Source organism: Oncorhynchus keta, chromosome 7 (assembly GCF_023373465.1).
Source record: "Oncorhynchus keta strain PuntledgeMale-10-30-2019 chromosome 7, Oket_V2, whole genome shotgun sequence".
Lineage (NCBI taxonomy): Eukaryota > Metazoa > Chordata > Actinopteri > Salmoniformes > Salmonidae > Oncorhynchus > Oncorhynchus keta.
In genome coordinates, this window is record NC_068427.1 from 46897131 (window position 1) to 46914629 (window position 17499).

Here is a 17499-nt window from a genome sequence, read left to right on the forward strand (position 1 = left end):
AGCGTGACCCCATTCCTCCTGATTTGTTTGGTATCATTCAGCGTATCCACATTCCTCCTGATTTGTTTGGTATCATTCAGCGTGACCCCATTCCTCCTGATTTGTTTGGTATCATTCAGCGTGACCCCATTCCTCCTGATTTGTTTGGTATCATTCAGTGTAACCCCATTCCGCCTGCTATGTTTGGTATCATTCAGTGTAACCCCATTCCGCCTGCTATGTTTCGTATCATTCAGTGTAACCCCATTCCTCCTGCTATGTTTGGTATCATTCAGCGTGACCCCATTCCTCCTGATTTGTTTGGTATCATTCAGTGTAACCCCATTCCGCCTGCTATGTTTGGTATCATTCAGTGTAACCCCATTCCCCTGCTATGTTTGGTACCATTCAGCATAAATCCATTCAGCGTAACCCCATTCCTCCTGATTTGTTTGGTATCATTCAGAGTAATCCCATTCAGTGTAACCAACACCACTTTCTATGTTTGGTATCATTCAGTGTAACCCCATTCCCCCTGCTATGTTTGGTATCATTCAGCGTGACCCCATTCCCCCTGATTTGTTTGGTATCATTCAGCGTGACCCCATTCCTCCTGCTATGTTTGATATCATTCAGCGTAACCCCATTTCTCCTGCTATGTTTGATATCATTCAGCGTAACCCCATTCCCCCTGCTATGTTTGGTATCATTCAGTGTAACCCCATTCCTCCTGATTTGTTTGGTATCATTCAGCGTGACCCCATTCCTCCTGATTTGTTTGGTATCATTCAGTGTAACCCCATTCCGCCTGCTATGTTTGGTATCATTCAGTGTAACCCCATTCCCCCTGCTATGTTTGGTACCATTCAGCATAAATCCATTCAGCGTAACCCCATTCCTCCTGATTTGTTTGGTATCATTCAGAGTAATCCCATTCAGTGTAACCAACACCACTTTCTATGTTTGGTATCATTCAGTGTAACCCCATTCCCCCTGCTATGTTTGGTATCATTCAGCGTGACCCCATTCCCCTGATTTGTTTGGTATCATTCAGCGTGACCCCATTCCTCCTGCTATGTTTGATATCATTCAGCGTAACCCCATTCCTCCTGCTATGTTTGGTATCATTCAGTGTAACCCCATTCCTCCTGCTATGTTTGGTATCATTCAGTGTAACCCCATTCCTCCTGCTATGTTTGGTATCATTCAGCGTATCCACATTCCTCCTGATTTGTTTGGTATCATTCAGCGTGACCCCATTCCTCCTGCTATGTTTGATATCATTCAGTGTAACCCCATTCCTCCTGATTTGTTTGGTATCATTCAGCGTGACCCCATTCCTCCTGATTTGTTTGGTATCATTCAGCGTGACCCCATTCCTCCTGATTTGTTTGGTATCATTCAGTGTAACCCCATTCCGCCTGCTATGTTTGGTATCATTCAGTGTAACCCCATTCCCCCTGCTATGTTTGGTACCATTCAGCATAAATCCATTCAGCGTAACCCCATTCCTCCTGATTTGTTTGGTATCATTCAGAGTAATCCCATTCAGTGTAACCAACACCACTTTCTATGTTTGGTATCATTCAGTGTAACCCCATTCCCCCTGCTATGTTTGGTATCATTCAGCGTGACCCCATTCCCCTGCTATGTTTGGTATCATTCAGCGTGACCCCATTCCCCCTGCTATGTTTGGTATCATTCAGCGTAACCCCATTTCCCCTGCTATGTTTGGTATCATTCAGCGTAACCCCATTTCCCCTGCTATGTTTGGTATCATTCAGTGTAACCCCATTCCCCCTGCTATGTTTGGTATCATTCAGCGTAACCCCATTCCCCCTGCTATGTTTGGTACCATTCAGCATAAATCCATTCAGCGTAACCCCATTCCCCTGATTTGTTTGGTATCATTCAGAGTAATCCCATTCAGTGTAACCAACACCACTTTCTATGTTTGGTATCATTCAGTGTAACCCTATTCCCCCTGCTATGTTTGATATCATTCAGTGTAACCCTATTCCCCCTGCTATGTTTGGTAACATTCAGCGTAACCCCATTCCCCCTGCTATGTTTGGTATCATTCAGCGTAACCCCATTCCCCCTGCTATGTTTGGTAACAGAATGATGGCACAAACAGCACTAACAGTCATTCTGTTACCAGATCAAACAGTCACATTGCATCCGCACTGTTCTTCAAGTTGCCTAAATGTGTTTGTCAAATTTTCTGTGGAAATTGTTCAAAGTAATCACTGTGCATAGAGTTAATATGGTTTGCGATTATTGTTTTTCTGCTTGACATGCATTTTAAAGTGAAATATCTTTGAGTCTTCGCATTACTCTGTTAACGCGGAATTGCCCACATCTACTTTCAGAGAGAAATCTGTCAGTCAGTTGGCCTTCAAATGTGGCAGTGTTCTGCTGTTCAGATGATTTCCACCTCTAGCTGGTAGCCCTGAGACTCAGTGTGGGGTTGCAATGAGCCTCAGCCTTTCTCCAATACATAGCAGTCGAGTCAATGCTGCCTGCCTGGTATTTACAGTATATCCATGGTGGAGCTAGTTTCTCATACCACAACCTTTGAAGCATACGTCTAACACTGCCAGGGCTGTGACATCACTGGCATGACTTCAATCCATTTTGATCTCCAGGTCAATATCATGTGACAAAGATATCTTACTCTGACAGCTTGTATAACTCACATGGAGAGTGGTGCTCACCTGCCCTGGCATTCTGTCTCTTATTCTAGTCAGTGTGGGCTCCACTCAAAGGTTTACAAGTAATTGGGTTTCTCATTGCCATGCAGAATGGACAATCCAACATTATTTTCTTAAGCAAATGTTTCACCCTGTGATTTTGGTTCCAGTACTGTTGATCTGTACAATAGGCAGCCGGTTAAAGAGAACCTTGTTCTGTCCATTCCACATATTAAAACATAAAGACCAGTGAGGCATCATACAGCATTAAAACTGCTTCTATCCGTCTTGCACGGCAGAAGCTTATGGAAGCCTACAAAGACCTTCATTGCAAATGAGAGCGGAAAGAAATGTGGAATTATTTGTCCACCATGGAGTCATTTGTATTTGTATTTATTATGGATCCTCATTAGCTGCTGCCAAAGCAGTAGATACTCTTCCTGGGGTCCAGCAAAATTAAGTCAGTTTATACCATTTTAAAACATTCACAGATTCCACAACACAATGTGTGCCCTCAGGCCCCTACTCCACCACTACCACACATCTACATTACTGTGTGTGTGTGTGTGTGTGTGTGTGTGTGTGTGTGTGTGTGTGTGTGTGTGTGTGTGTGTGTGTGTGTGTGTGTGTGTGTGTGTGTGTGTGTGTGTGTGTGTGTGTGTGTGTGTGTGTGTGTGTGTGTGTGTGTGTGTGTGTGTGTGTGTGTGTGTGTGTGTGTGTGTGTGTGTGTTGCTTTCCAGTCCCCGCTGTTCCATAAGGTGTTTTTTAATCTGTTTTTCAAATGTAATTGTATTGCTTGCGTTACTTGAAGTGGAATAGAGTTCTTTGGATCTTTGGGGATCCCAGTCTGCAGTAATGGATCTTTGGGGATCCCAGTCTGCAGTAATGGATCTTTGGGGATGCCAGTCTGCAGTAATGGATCTTTGGGGATGCCAGTCTGCAGTAATGGTGTAGGTTTAGTGACATTCAGCACTGATGGAGGACACCATTTCACAGGAGACCTCACAGAGCAGCTGGACCAGGAAGAATGTGCCCACGTGGAATTGGGATGAATTGAATTGTAAGTATTTCCCAAAGGACGAGGAAGGCAAGAAAATACTATGCTGGCAGATTTTTGATCAGAATACATTTAGATGGCAGCAACAACAAAAAATAACCCAAACCAAAACAATAGCGAGTGTACAGATTGAGCCACTGAGCACCCTGTCTAAAAGGGAGAGGTCAGAGGTGAGCACCGGCTGCAATTAAACTATATGCTCGCTGTTAGAAAAAATGTAATGTAAACGTATGACGCTGATCCATCTTCATTAAATGGTTTAAGAGGGAATCAAGAGGTTATTTCTCTGGCTCTCCGGTGCCTGTGTGATTTTAATATGGTATGTATTTAGCCATGCAGTAACAGCTAGTGCAATGCAACGTTTACAAGGCGAGGGTTTGGTCCCGTGCTGACTGGCCTCCGTTCAAGGGCAGACGTGGAGAATTTCCCATCAACCCCCTCTGTTTGATACATTGCGAACTGACAAATGCAAACAGAGGCATTTAGGAAAGTAATGAGATGAACTGGTGCTCTGTTGCTATTACAGGGCAGGTACCTCACTGCCAAACTACCTCACTGACAAACTACCTCACTACCAAACTACCTCAGTGCCAAACTACCTCAGTGCCTATCTACTCACTGCCAAACTACCTCACTGCCAAACTACCTCACTCCCAAACTACCTCACTCCCAAACTACCTCAGTGCCAAACTACCTCATTGCCAAACTACCTCATTGCCAAACTACCTCAGTGCCAAACTACCTCACTGCCAAACTACTCACTATCAAACTACCTCACTGCCAAACTACCTCAGTGCCAAACTACCTCAGTGCCAAACTACCTCACTGCCAAACTACTCACTATCAAACTACCTCACTGCCAAACTACCTCAGTGCCAAACTACCTCAGTGCCAAACTACCTTATTGCCAAACTACCTCAGTGCCAAACTACCTCACTGCCAAACTACTCACTATCAAACTACCTCACTGCCAAACTACCTCAGTGCCAATCTACCTCACTGCCAAACTACTCACTGCCAAACTACCTCACTGCCAAACAACCTCATTGCCAAACTACCTCAGTGCCAAAATACTCACTATCAAACTACCTCACTGCCAAACTACCTCAGTTCCAAACTACCTCACTGCCAAACTACTCACTGCCAAACTACCTCACTGCCAAACTACCTCACTGCCAAACTACCTCACTGACAAACTACCTCATTGCCAATCTACCTCAGTGCCAAACTACCTCACTGCCAAACTACTCACTACCAAACTACCTCACTGCCAAACTACCTCAGTGCCTAACTACTCACTACCAAACTACCTCAGTGCTAAACTACCTCACTGCCTAACTACTCAGTGCCAAACTACCTCACTGCCAAACTACCTCAGTGCCAAACTACCTCATTGCCAAACTACCTCAGTGCCAAACTACCTCACTGACAACCTACCTCACTGACAAACTACCTCACTACCAAACTACCTCACTGCCAAACTACCTCACTGCCAAACTACCTCACTACCAAACTACCTCAGTGCCAAACTACCTCAGTGCCAAACTACCTCATTGCCAAACTACCACCGTGCCAAACTACCTCACTGGCAAACTACTCACTATCAAACTACCTCACTGCCAAACTACCTCAGTGCCAATCTACCTCACTGACAAACTACCTCATTGCCAAACTACCTCAGTGCCAAACTACTCACTATCAAACTACCTCACTGCCAAAGTACCTCATTGCCAAACTACCTCAGTGCCAAACTACCTCACTGCCAAACTACTCACTACCAAACTACCTCACTGCCAAATTACCTCAGTGCCTAACTACTCACTACCAAACTACCTCACTGCCAAACTACCTCAGTGCCAAACTACCTCAGTGCCAAACTACCGCAGTGCCAAACTACCTCACTGCCAAACTACTCACTACGAAACTACCTCACTGCCAAAGTACCTCAGTGCCTAACTACTCACTACCAAACTACCTCAGTGCTAAACTACCTCACTGCCAAACTACCTCACTACCAAACTACCTCAGTGCCAAACTACCTCAGTGCCAAACTACCTCATTGCCAAACTACCGCGGTGCCAAACTACCTCACTGCCAAACTACTCACTATCAAACTACCTCACTGCCAAACTACCTCAGTGCCAATCTACCTCACTGCCAAACTACTCACTGCCAAACTACCTCACTGCCAAACAACCTCATTGCCAAACTACCTCAGTGCCAAACTACCTCATTGCCAAACTACCTCACTGCCAAACTACTCACTGCCAAACTACCTCACTGCCAAACTACCTCAGTGCCAAACTACCTCACTGACAAACTACCTCACTGACAAACTACCTCATTGCCAAATTACCTCACTGCCAAACTACCTCACTTCCAAACTACCTCCCTGCCAAACTACCTCAGTGCCTAACTACTCACTGCCAAACTACCCCAGTGCCAAACTACCTCAGTGCCAAACTACCTCACTGCCAAACTACCTCACTGACAAACTACCTCACTGACAAACTACCTCAGTGCCTAACTACTCACTACCAAACTACCTCAGTGCTAAACTACCTCACTGCCAAACTACCTCACTACCAAACTACCTCAGTGCCAAACTACCTCAGTGCCAAACTACCTCATTGCCAAACTACCATGGTGCCAAACTACCTCACTGCCAAACTACTCACTATCAAACTACCTCATTGCCAAACTACCTCAGTGCCAAACTACCTCACTGCCAAACTACTCACTACCAAACTACCTCACTGCCAAACTACCTCAGTGCCTAACTACTCACTACCAAACTACCTCATTGCCAAACTACCTCAGTGCCAAACTACCTCGTTGCCAAACTACCGCAGTGCCAAACTACCTCACTGCCAAACTACTCACTACGAAACTACCTCACTGCCAAAGTACCTCAGTGCCTAACTACTCACTACCAAACTACCTCAGTGCTAAACTACCTCACTGCCAAACTACCTCACTACCAAACTACCTCAGTGCCAAACTACCTCAGTGCCAAACTACCTCATTGCCAAACTACCGCGGTGCCAAACTACCTCACTGCCAAACTACTCACTATCAAACTACCTCACTGCCAAACTACCTCAGTGCCAATCTACCTCACTGCCAAACTACTCACTGCCAAACTACCTCACTGCCAAACAACCTCATTGCCAAACTACCTCAGTGCCAATCTACCTCACTGCCAAACTACTCACTGCCAAACTACCTCACTGCCAAACTACCTCAGTGCCAAACTACCTCAGTGCCAAACTACCTCACTGCCAAACTACTCACTGCCAAACTACCTCATTGCCAAACTACCTCACTGCCAAACTACCTCACTTCCAAACTACCTCCCTGCCAAACTACCTCAGTGCCTAACTACTCACTGCCAAACTACCCCAGTGCCAAACTACCTCAGTGCCAAACTACCTCACTGCCAAACTACCTCACTGACAAACTACCTCACTGACAAACTACCTCACTGCCAAACTACCTCATTGCCAAACTACCTCACTGCCAAACTACCTCACTGACAAACTACCTCCCTGCCAAACTACCTCAGTGCCTAACTACTCACTGCCAAACTACCTCAGTGCCAAACTACCTCATTGCCAAACTACCTCAGTGCCAAACTACCTCACTGCCAAACTGCTCACTGCCAAACTACCTCACTTACAAACTACCTCATTGCCAAACTACCTCAGTGCCAAACTACCTCACTGACAAACTACCTCACTGACAAACTACCTCACTGACAAACTACCTCACTACCAAACTACCTCAGTGCCAAACTACCTCAGTGCCAAACTACCTCATTGCCAAACTACCGCGGTGCCAAACTACCTCACTGCCAAACTACTCACTATCAAACTACCTCACTGCCAAACTACCTCAGTGCCAATCTACCTCACTGACAAACTACCTCCCTGCCAAACTACCTCAGTGCCTAACTACTCACTGCCAAACTACCTCAGTGCCAAACTACCTCATTGCCAAACTACCTCAGTGCCAAACTACCTCACTGCCAAACTACTCACTATCAAACTACCTCACTGCCAAACTACCTCAGTGCAAAACTACCTCAGTGCCAAACTACTCACTGCCAAACAACCTCACTGCCAATCTACCTCAGTGCCAAACTACCTCAGTGCCAAACTACCTCACTGCCAAACTACCTCAGTGCCTAACTACTCACTACCAAACTACCTCATTGCACACTACCTCAGTGCCAAACTACCTCACTGCCAAACTACCTCACAGACAAACTACCTCACTGACAAACTACCTCACTACCAAACTACCTCAGTGCCAAACTACCTCAGTGCCAAACTACCTCATTGCCAAACTACCGCGGTGCCAAACTACCTCACTGCCAAACTACTCACTATCAAACTACCTCACTGCCAAACTACCTCAGTGCCAATCTACCTCACTGACAAACTACCTCCCTGCCAAACTACCTCAGTGCCTAACTACTCACTGCCAAACTACCTCAGTGCCAAACTACCTCATTGCCAAACTACCTCACTGCCAAACTACTCACTATCAAACTACCCCACTGCCAAACTACCTCAGTGCCAAACTACCTCAGTGCCAAACTACTCACTGCCAAACAACCTCACTGCCAATCTACCTCATTGCCAAACTACCTCAGTGCCAAACTACCTCACTGCCAAACTACTCACTACCAAACTACCTCACTGCCAAACTACCTCAGTGCCTAACTACTCACTACCAAACTACCTCATTGCCAAACTACCTCAGTGCCAAACTACCTCACTGCCAAACTACCTCAGTGCCAAACTACCTCACTGACAAACTACCTCACTGACAAACTACCTCACTGCCAAACTACCTCACTACCAAACTACCTCAGTGCCAAACTACCTCAGTGCCAAACTACCTCATTGCCAAACTACCGCGGTGCCAAACTACCTCACTGCCAAACTACTCACTATCAAACTACCTCACTGCCAAACTACCTCAGTGCCAATCTACCTCACTGACAAACTACCTCCCTGCCAAACTACCTCAGTGCCTAACTACTCACTGCCAAACTACCTCAGTGCCAAACTACCTCATTGCCAAACTACCTCAGTGCCAAACTACCTCACTGCCAAACTACTCACTATCAAACTACCTCACTGCCAAACTACCTCAGTGCAAAACTACCTCAGTGCCAAACTACTCACTGCCAAACAACCTCACTGCCAATCTACCTCATTGCCAAACTACCTCAGTGCCAAACTACCTCACTGCCAAACTACCTCAGTGCCTAACTACTCACTACCAAACTACCTCATTGCCAAACTACCTGAGTGCCAAACTACCTCACTGCCAAACTACCTCATTGCCAAACTACCTCAGTGCCAAACTACCTCACTGACAAACTACCTCACTGACAAACTACCTCACTGCCAAACTACCTCACTACCAAACTACCTCACTGCCAAACTACTCACTACCAAACTACCTCACTGCCAAACTACCTCAGTGCCAAACTACCTCACTGACAAACTACCTCACTGACAAACTACCTCACTGCCAAACTACCTCACTACCAAACTACCTCAGTGCCAAACTACCTCAGTGCCAAACTACCTCACTGCCAAACTACCGCGGTGCCAAACTACCTCACTGCCAAACTACTCACTATCAAACTACCTCACTGCCAAACTACCTCAGTGCCAATCTACCTCACTGACAAACTACCTCCCTGCCAAACTACCTCAGTGCCTAACTACTCACTGCCAAACTACATCAGTGCCAAACTACCTCATTGCCAAACTACCTCAGTGCCAAACTACCTCACTGCCAAACTACTCACTATCAAACTACCTCACTGCCAAACTACCTCAGTGCCAAACTACCTCAGTGCCAAACTACTCACTGCCAAACAACCTCACTGCCAATCTACCTCATTGCCAAACTACCTCAGTGCCAAACTACCTCACTGCCAAACTACTCACTACCAAACTACCTCACTGCCAAACTACCTCAGTGCCTAACTACTCACTACCAAACTACCTCATTGCCAAACTACCTCAGTGCCAAACTACCTCACTGCCAAACTACCTCAGTGCCAAACTACCTCACTGACAAACTACCTCACTGACAAACTACCTCACTGCCAAACTACCTCACTACCAAACTACCTCAGTGCCAAACTACCTCAGTGCCAAACTACCTCATTGCCAAACTACCTCATTGCCAAACTACCTCACTGCCAAACTACTCACTATCAAACTACCTCACTGCCAAACTACCTCAGTGCCAATCTACCTCACTGACAAACTACCTCACTGCCAAACTACCTCACTACCAAACTACCTCAGTGCCAAACTACCTCAGTGCCAAACTACCTCATTGCCAAACTACCGCGGTGACAAACTAGCTCACTGCCAAACTACTCACTATCAAACTACCTCACTGCCAAACTACCTCCGTGCCAATCTACCTCACTGACAAACTACCTCCCTGCCAAACTACCTCAGTGCCTAACTACTCACTGCCAAACTACCTCAGTGCCAAACTACCTCATTGCCAAACTACCTCAGTGCCAAACTACCTCACTGCCAAACTACTCACTATCAAACTACCTCACTGCCAAACTACCTCAGTGCAAAACTACCTCAGTGCCAAACTACTCACTGCCAAACAACCTCACTGCCAATCGACCTCATTGCCAAACTACCTCAGTGCCAAACTACCTCACTGCCAAACTACTTCAGTGCCTAACTACTCACTACCAAACTACCTCATTGCCAAACTACCTCAGTGCCAAACTACCTCACTGCCAAACTACCTCAAAACGACCTCAGTGCCAAACTACCTCACTGACAAACTACCTCACTGACAAACTACCTCACTGCCAAACTACCTCACTACCAAACTACCTCACTGCCAAACTACTCACTACCAAACTACCTCACTGCCAAACTACCTCAGTGCCAAACTACCTCACTGACAAACTACCTCACTGACAAACTACCTCACTGCCAAACTACCTCACTACCAAACTACCTCAGTGCCAAACTACCTCAGTGCCAAACTACCTCATTGCCAAACTACCACCGTGCCAAACTACCTCACTGCCAAACTACTCACTATCAAACTACCTCACTGCCAAACTACCTCAGTGCCAATCTACCTCACTGACAAACTACCTCCCTGCCAAACTACCTCACTGCCTAACTACTCACTGCCAAACTACCTCATTGCCAAACTACCTCATTGCCAAACTACCTCATTGCCAAACTACCTCAGTGCCAAACTACTCACTATCAAACTACCTCACTGCCAAAGTACCTCATTGCCAAACTACCTCAGTGCCAAACTACTCACTGCCAAACAACCTCACTGCCAATCTACCTCATTGCCAAACTACCTCAGTGCCAAACTACCTCACTGCCAAACTACTCACTACCAAACTACCTCACTGCCAAACTACCTCAGTGCCTAACTACTCACTACCAAACTACCTCATTGCCAAACTACCTCAGTGCCAAACTACCTCACTGCCAAACTACCTCAGTGCCAAACTACCTCACTGACAAACTACCTCACTGACAAATTACCTCACTGCCAAACTACCTCACTACCAAACTACCTCAGTGCCAAACTACCTCAGTGCCAAACTACCTCATTGCCAAACTACCAAACTACCTCACTGCCAAACTACTCACTATCAAACTACCTCACTGCCAAACTACCTCAGTGCCAATCTACCTCACTGACAAACTAACTCCCTGCCAAACTACCTCGGTGCCTAACTACTCACTGCCAAACTACCTCAGTGCCAAACTACCTCATTGCCAAACTACCTCAGTGCCAAACTACCTCACTGCCAAACTACTCACTATCAAACTACCTCACTGCCAAACTACCTCAGTGCCAAACTACCTCAGTGCCAAACTACTCACTGCCAAACAACCTCACTGCCAATCTACCTCATTGCCAAACTACCTCAGTGCCAAACTACCTCACTGCCAAACTACTCACTACCAAACTACCTCACTGCCAAACTACCTCAGTGCCTAACTACTCACTACCAAACTACCTCAGTGCCAAACTACCTCACTGCCAAACTGCTCACTGCCAAACTACCTCACTTACAAACTACCTCATTGCCAAACTACCTCAGTGCCAAACTACCTCACTGACAAACTACCTCACTGCCAAACTACCTCACTACCAAACTACCTCAGTGCCAAACTACCTCAGTGCCAAACTACCTCATTGCCAAACTACCGCGGTGACAATCTAGCTCACTGCCAAACTACTCACTATCAAACTACCTCACTGCCAAACTACCTCCGTGCCAATCTACCTCACTGACAAACTACCTCCCTGCCAAACTACCTCAGTGCCTAACTACTCACTGCCAAACTACCTCAGTGCCAAACTACCTCATTGCCAAACTACCTCAGTGCCAAACTACCTCACTGCCAAACTACTCACTATCAAACTACCTCACTGCCAAACTACCTCAGTGCCAAACTACCTCAGTGCCAAACTACTCACTGCCAAACAACCTCACTGCCAATCTACCTCATTGCCAAACTACCTCAGTGCCAAACTACCTCACTGCCAAACTACCTCAGTGCCTAACTACTCACTACCAAACTACCTCATTGCCAAACTACCTCAGTGCCAAACTACCTCAGTGCCAAACTACCTCAGTGCCAAACTACCTCACTGACAAACTACCTCACTGCCAAACTACCTCACTACCAAACTACCTCACTGCCAAACTACTCACTACCAAACTACCTCACTGCCAAACTACCTCAGTGCCAAACTACCTCACTGACAAACAAAACTACCTCACTGCCAAACTACTCACTATCAAACTACCTCACTGCCAAACTACCTCAGTGCCAATCTACCTCACTGACAAACTACCTCCCTGCCAAACTACCTCGGTGCCTAACTACTCACTGCCAAACTACCTCAGTGCCAAACTACCTCATTGCCAAACTACCTCAGTGCCAAACTACCTCACTGCCAAACTACTCACTATCAAACTACCTCACTGCCAAACTACCTCAGTGCCAAACTACCTCAGTGCCAAACTACTCACTGCCAAACAACCTCACTGTCAATCTACCTCAGTGCCAAACTACCTCACTGCCAAACTACTCACTACCAAACTACCTCACTGCCAAACTACCTCAGTGCCTAACTACTCACTACCAAACTACCTCATTGCCAAACTACCTCAGTGCCAAACTACCTCACTGCCAAACTACCTCATTGCCAAACTACCTCAGTGCCAAACTACCTCACTGACAAACTACCTCACTGACAAACTACCTCACTGCCAAACTACCTCACTACCAAACTACCTCACTGCCAAACTACTCACTACCAAACTACCTCACTGCCAAACTACCTCAGTGCCTAACTACTCACTACCAAACTACCTCAGTGCTAAACTAACTCAGTGCCTAACTACTCAGTGCCAAACTACCTCACTGCCAAACTACCTCATTGCCAAACTACCTCAGTGCCAAACTACCTCACTGCCAAACTACCTCACTACCAAACTACCTCACTGCCAAACTACCTCAGTGCCAAACTACCTCAGTGCCAAACTACCTCATTGCCAAACTACCGCGGTGCCAAACTACCTCACTGCCAAACTACCTCAGTGCCAATCTACCTCACTGACAAACTATCTCCCTGCCAAACTACCTCAGTGCCTCACTACTCCCTGCCAAACTACCTCAGTGCCAAACTACCTCATTGCCAAACTAACTCAGTGCCAAACTACCTCACTGCCAAACTACTCACTATCAAACTATCTCACTGCCAAACTACCTCATTGCCAAACTACCTCAGTGCCAAACTACCTCACTGCCAAACTACTCACTATCAAACTACCTCACTGCCAAACTACCTCAGTGCCAAACTACCTCAGTGCCAAACTACTCACTACCAAACTACCTCATTGCCAAACTACCTCAGTGCAAAACTACCTCACTGCCAAACTACCTCATTGCCAAACTACCTCAGTGCCAAACTACCTCAGTGCCAAACTACCTCACTGCCAAACTACTCACTATCAAACTATCTCACTGCCAAACTACCTCATTGCCAAACTACCTCACTGACAAACTACCTCCCTGCCAAACTACCTCAGTGCCTAACTACTCACTGCCAAACTACCTCAGTGCCAAACTACCTCATTGCCAAACTACCTCAGTGCCAAACTACCTCACTGCCAAACTACTCACTATCAAACTACCTCACTGCCAAACTACCTCAGTGCCAAACTACCTCAGTGCCAAACTACTCACTGCCAAACAACCTCACTGCCAATCTACCTCATTGCCAAACTACCTCAGTGCCAAACTACCTCACTGCCAAACTACTCACTACCAAACTACCTCACTGCCAAACTACCTCAGTGCCTAACTACTCACTACCAAACTACCTCATTGCCAAACTACCTCAGTGCCAAACTACCTCACTGCCAAACTACCTCATTGCCAAACTACCTCAGTGCCAAACTACCTCACTGACAAACTACCTCACTGACAAACTACCTCACTGCCAAACTACCTCACTACCAAACTACCTCACTGCCAAACTACCTCAGTGCCAATCTACCTCACTGCCAATCTACCTCACTGCCAAACTACTCACTGCCAAACTACCTCACTGCCAAACAACCTCATTGCCAAACTACCTCAGTGCCAAACTACCTCACTGACAAACTACCTCACTACCAAACTACCTCACTGCCAAACTACCTCAGTGCCAAACTACCTCAGTGCCAAACTACCTCATTGCCAAACTACCGCGGTGCCAAACTACCTCACTGCCAAACTACCTCAGTGCCAATCTACCTCACTGACAAACTACCTCCCTGCCAAACTACCTCAGTGCCTCACTACTCCCTGCCAAACTACCTCAGTGCCAAACTACCTCATTGCCAAACTACCTCAGTGCCAAACTACCTCACTGCCAAACTACTCACTACCAAACTACCTCAGTGCCTAACTACTCACTACCAAACTACCTCATTGCCAAACTACCTCAGTGCAAAACTACCTCACTGCCAAACTACCTCATTGCCAAACTACCTCAGTGCCAAACTACCTCAGTGCCAAACTACCTCACTACCAAACTACCTCAGTGCCAAACTACCTCAGTGCCAAACTACCTCATTGCCAGACTACCGCAGTGCCAAACTACCTCACTGCCAAACTACTCACTGTCAAACTATCTCACTGCCAAACTACCTCAGTGCCAATCTACCTCAGTGCCAAACTACCTCACTGCCAAACTACTCACTACCAAACTACCTCACTGCCAAACTACCTCAGTGCCAAACTACCTCACTGCCAAACTACCTCATTGCCAAACTACCTCAGTGCCAAACTACCTCACTACCAAACTACCTCACTGCCAAACTACCTCACTGCCAAACTGGGTTGTCAGACACACCATACACTACTAGCCCTGAGGCCTCTCCCTTCCTTTGTCTATATTCTACTTGTGTTCTGTGTTGTTCTAGGCTATATTGAGATCTATGTTCTGATTGTGTTCTGTGTTGTTCTAGGCTATATTGGTGTCGGGTGTGTGTGTACTGGTAGCAAAGTCAGGTGCAGGAGAGCAGAGAGTTGTGAACAGGCACACACTTTATTGAGGCAGGGGAAACCAACAGAAGGACACAACTGCAGTCAAAAACCTCCAGCCCGTAGGTAAAAGTGCAAAACGCGCAAAACAGTCACAATAATATATGTTTAACAATAAACATCTTCGTGAACATCAAGGTAAAGCACACCAGTCTGGCGCGTCAACAATAACACGTAAACACAAACAATTCTACACAAAGACATGAGGGGGAACAGAGGAATGCAGCATGCAGTGTGCATGCAGTGTGATTTGGGAATGAAAATCAGGTGTGCAGGGAACAAGACAAAACAAATGGATCAATGAAAAAATGGAGCGGCGATGGCTATAAAGCCGGAGACGTCGACCGCCGAACAAGGAGAGGAGCCGACTTCGGTGGAAGTCGTGACAATTGGTGTCTATGTTCTGCTTGTTTTCTGTGTTGTTCTAGGCTATATTGGTTGGACAATATCCAGTATAGAACGTACCAAGGTTTTACAAGTTTAGACCTATCCATGAATTGTTTGTTTATGATGGAAAGTTCAATATCTGTTTTGAAACAGGCAGTATGTGCTGGGGGTGGGTGTGTGAGCATTACATTAATTAGGAAACCTGGAGACAAACTGAAAGATGAGAAGAAGAAAAAATTCACTAGTCAACGAAAGTGTGTAAGTGCAAGGTTCAAAAGCTGTTTTGACACTGTAATGAGAAGATTTATGTTGTTTCTCTAATCTGAGACAAAGATGCCATCTTTGTGTTTTGCTGATTCGTATAGAAACTACATCAGTGGCTTTGGAGGGCACGTCAGATAAATTACCTTTTTTTTATGAAGTGATGTCTGTCTAAATAAATGGTCTGTGATCAATCTTCAGTTGCTCAGTAGACTTTATAGTCTTGACTGGCTCCTGGTTGTCTGAGCAAATGGGTATTTTAGGTAGCTGATTACCTCATCACTCCAGGGCAGAACTGTCCCTCTGTGAATAAGCAGGTACGCGTTGTCTCGCCACAACCCAAATAAACACCAACAACACCTCAGCACCCGTCTTGTTTTGGAAATCAGAACATGCCAGAATGTTTACCAAACCAGCTTCCTTTAAAAGACACAAGGCAATATAATGTCACTTGAGTGGCCAGTTTTGTTCTCCAAATCTACTACATGTCCTATGTCTGGCTGTATGGCATAAAATGAATTATGTTGCAGGTATGGACTGGCCTGCTATGGTTCCTGGATGTCTGCCCTGTCCCAGAGCATGGCCATGTTTGTGTTCTATTATGCAATATAGTGTAGGTTAGTTGAATCCATTCCATACATAGAGGTGAATAGAAGGAATCTAGATCCCTCAAAACTTGAGACATTTGTGGCATTGTGTTGCTTGACAAAACTGCACATTTTTAGAGTGTCCTTTTATTGTTCCCAGCACAAGGTGCACCTGTGTAATGATCAAAGGATAAAATTCTCACTAACAGGGATGTAAACAAATTTGTGCACAAAATTTGAGAAAAGTAAGCTTTTTGTGTGTATGGAACATTTCTGGGATTATTTATTTCAGCTCATAAAACATGGGACCAACACTTTACATGTTGCGTTTATATTTTTGTTCAGTGCTGTCACGCCCTGATCTGTTTCACCTGTCCTTGTGCTTGTCTCCACCCCCCTCCAGGTGTGGCCCATATTCCATATCATCCCCTGTGCATTTATACCTGTGTTTTATGTCTGTTTGTTTCCACTTCTTCTTGTTCGTTTAAGATAACAAGATTTTTTCCTGTCAGCCCCTATGGTTTCCCAGCCTCTCTTTCCTCGTCCTCCTGGTTCTTGACTTTGCATGTCCTGACCTTGCACCCGCGCGCGCACCTGACCTCTCTGCCTGACTCTGAGCCTCCTTGCCGCCATCGCTCCACCTCTGGATAACTGAACTCTGCCCGTCCTTGATCCTGAGTCCGCCTGCCGTCCTATACCTTTGCCTTACCCTGGATCTTCGACCCCTGCCTGCCTTGACCTGGCTTGCCTGCCCCTGTTGCTACAATAAACATTGTTACTTCGACAGCCTGCTTCTTGGTCTTTACCTTGCTTCCTGATAAGTGTATATAATGTATTCTAGTCATGGCTCCTCCTATACAACTTATTTCATTTAATATTTCTGGATG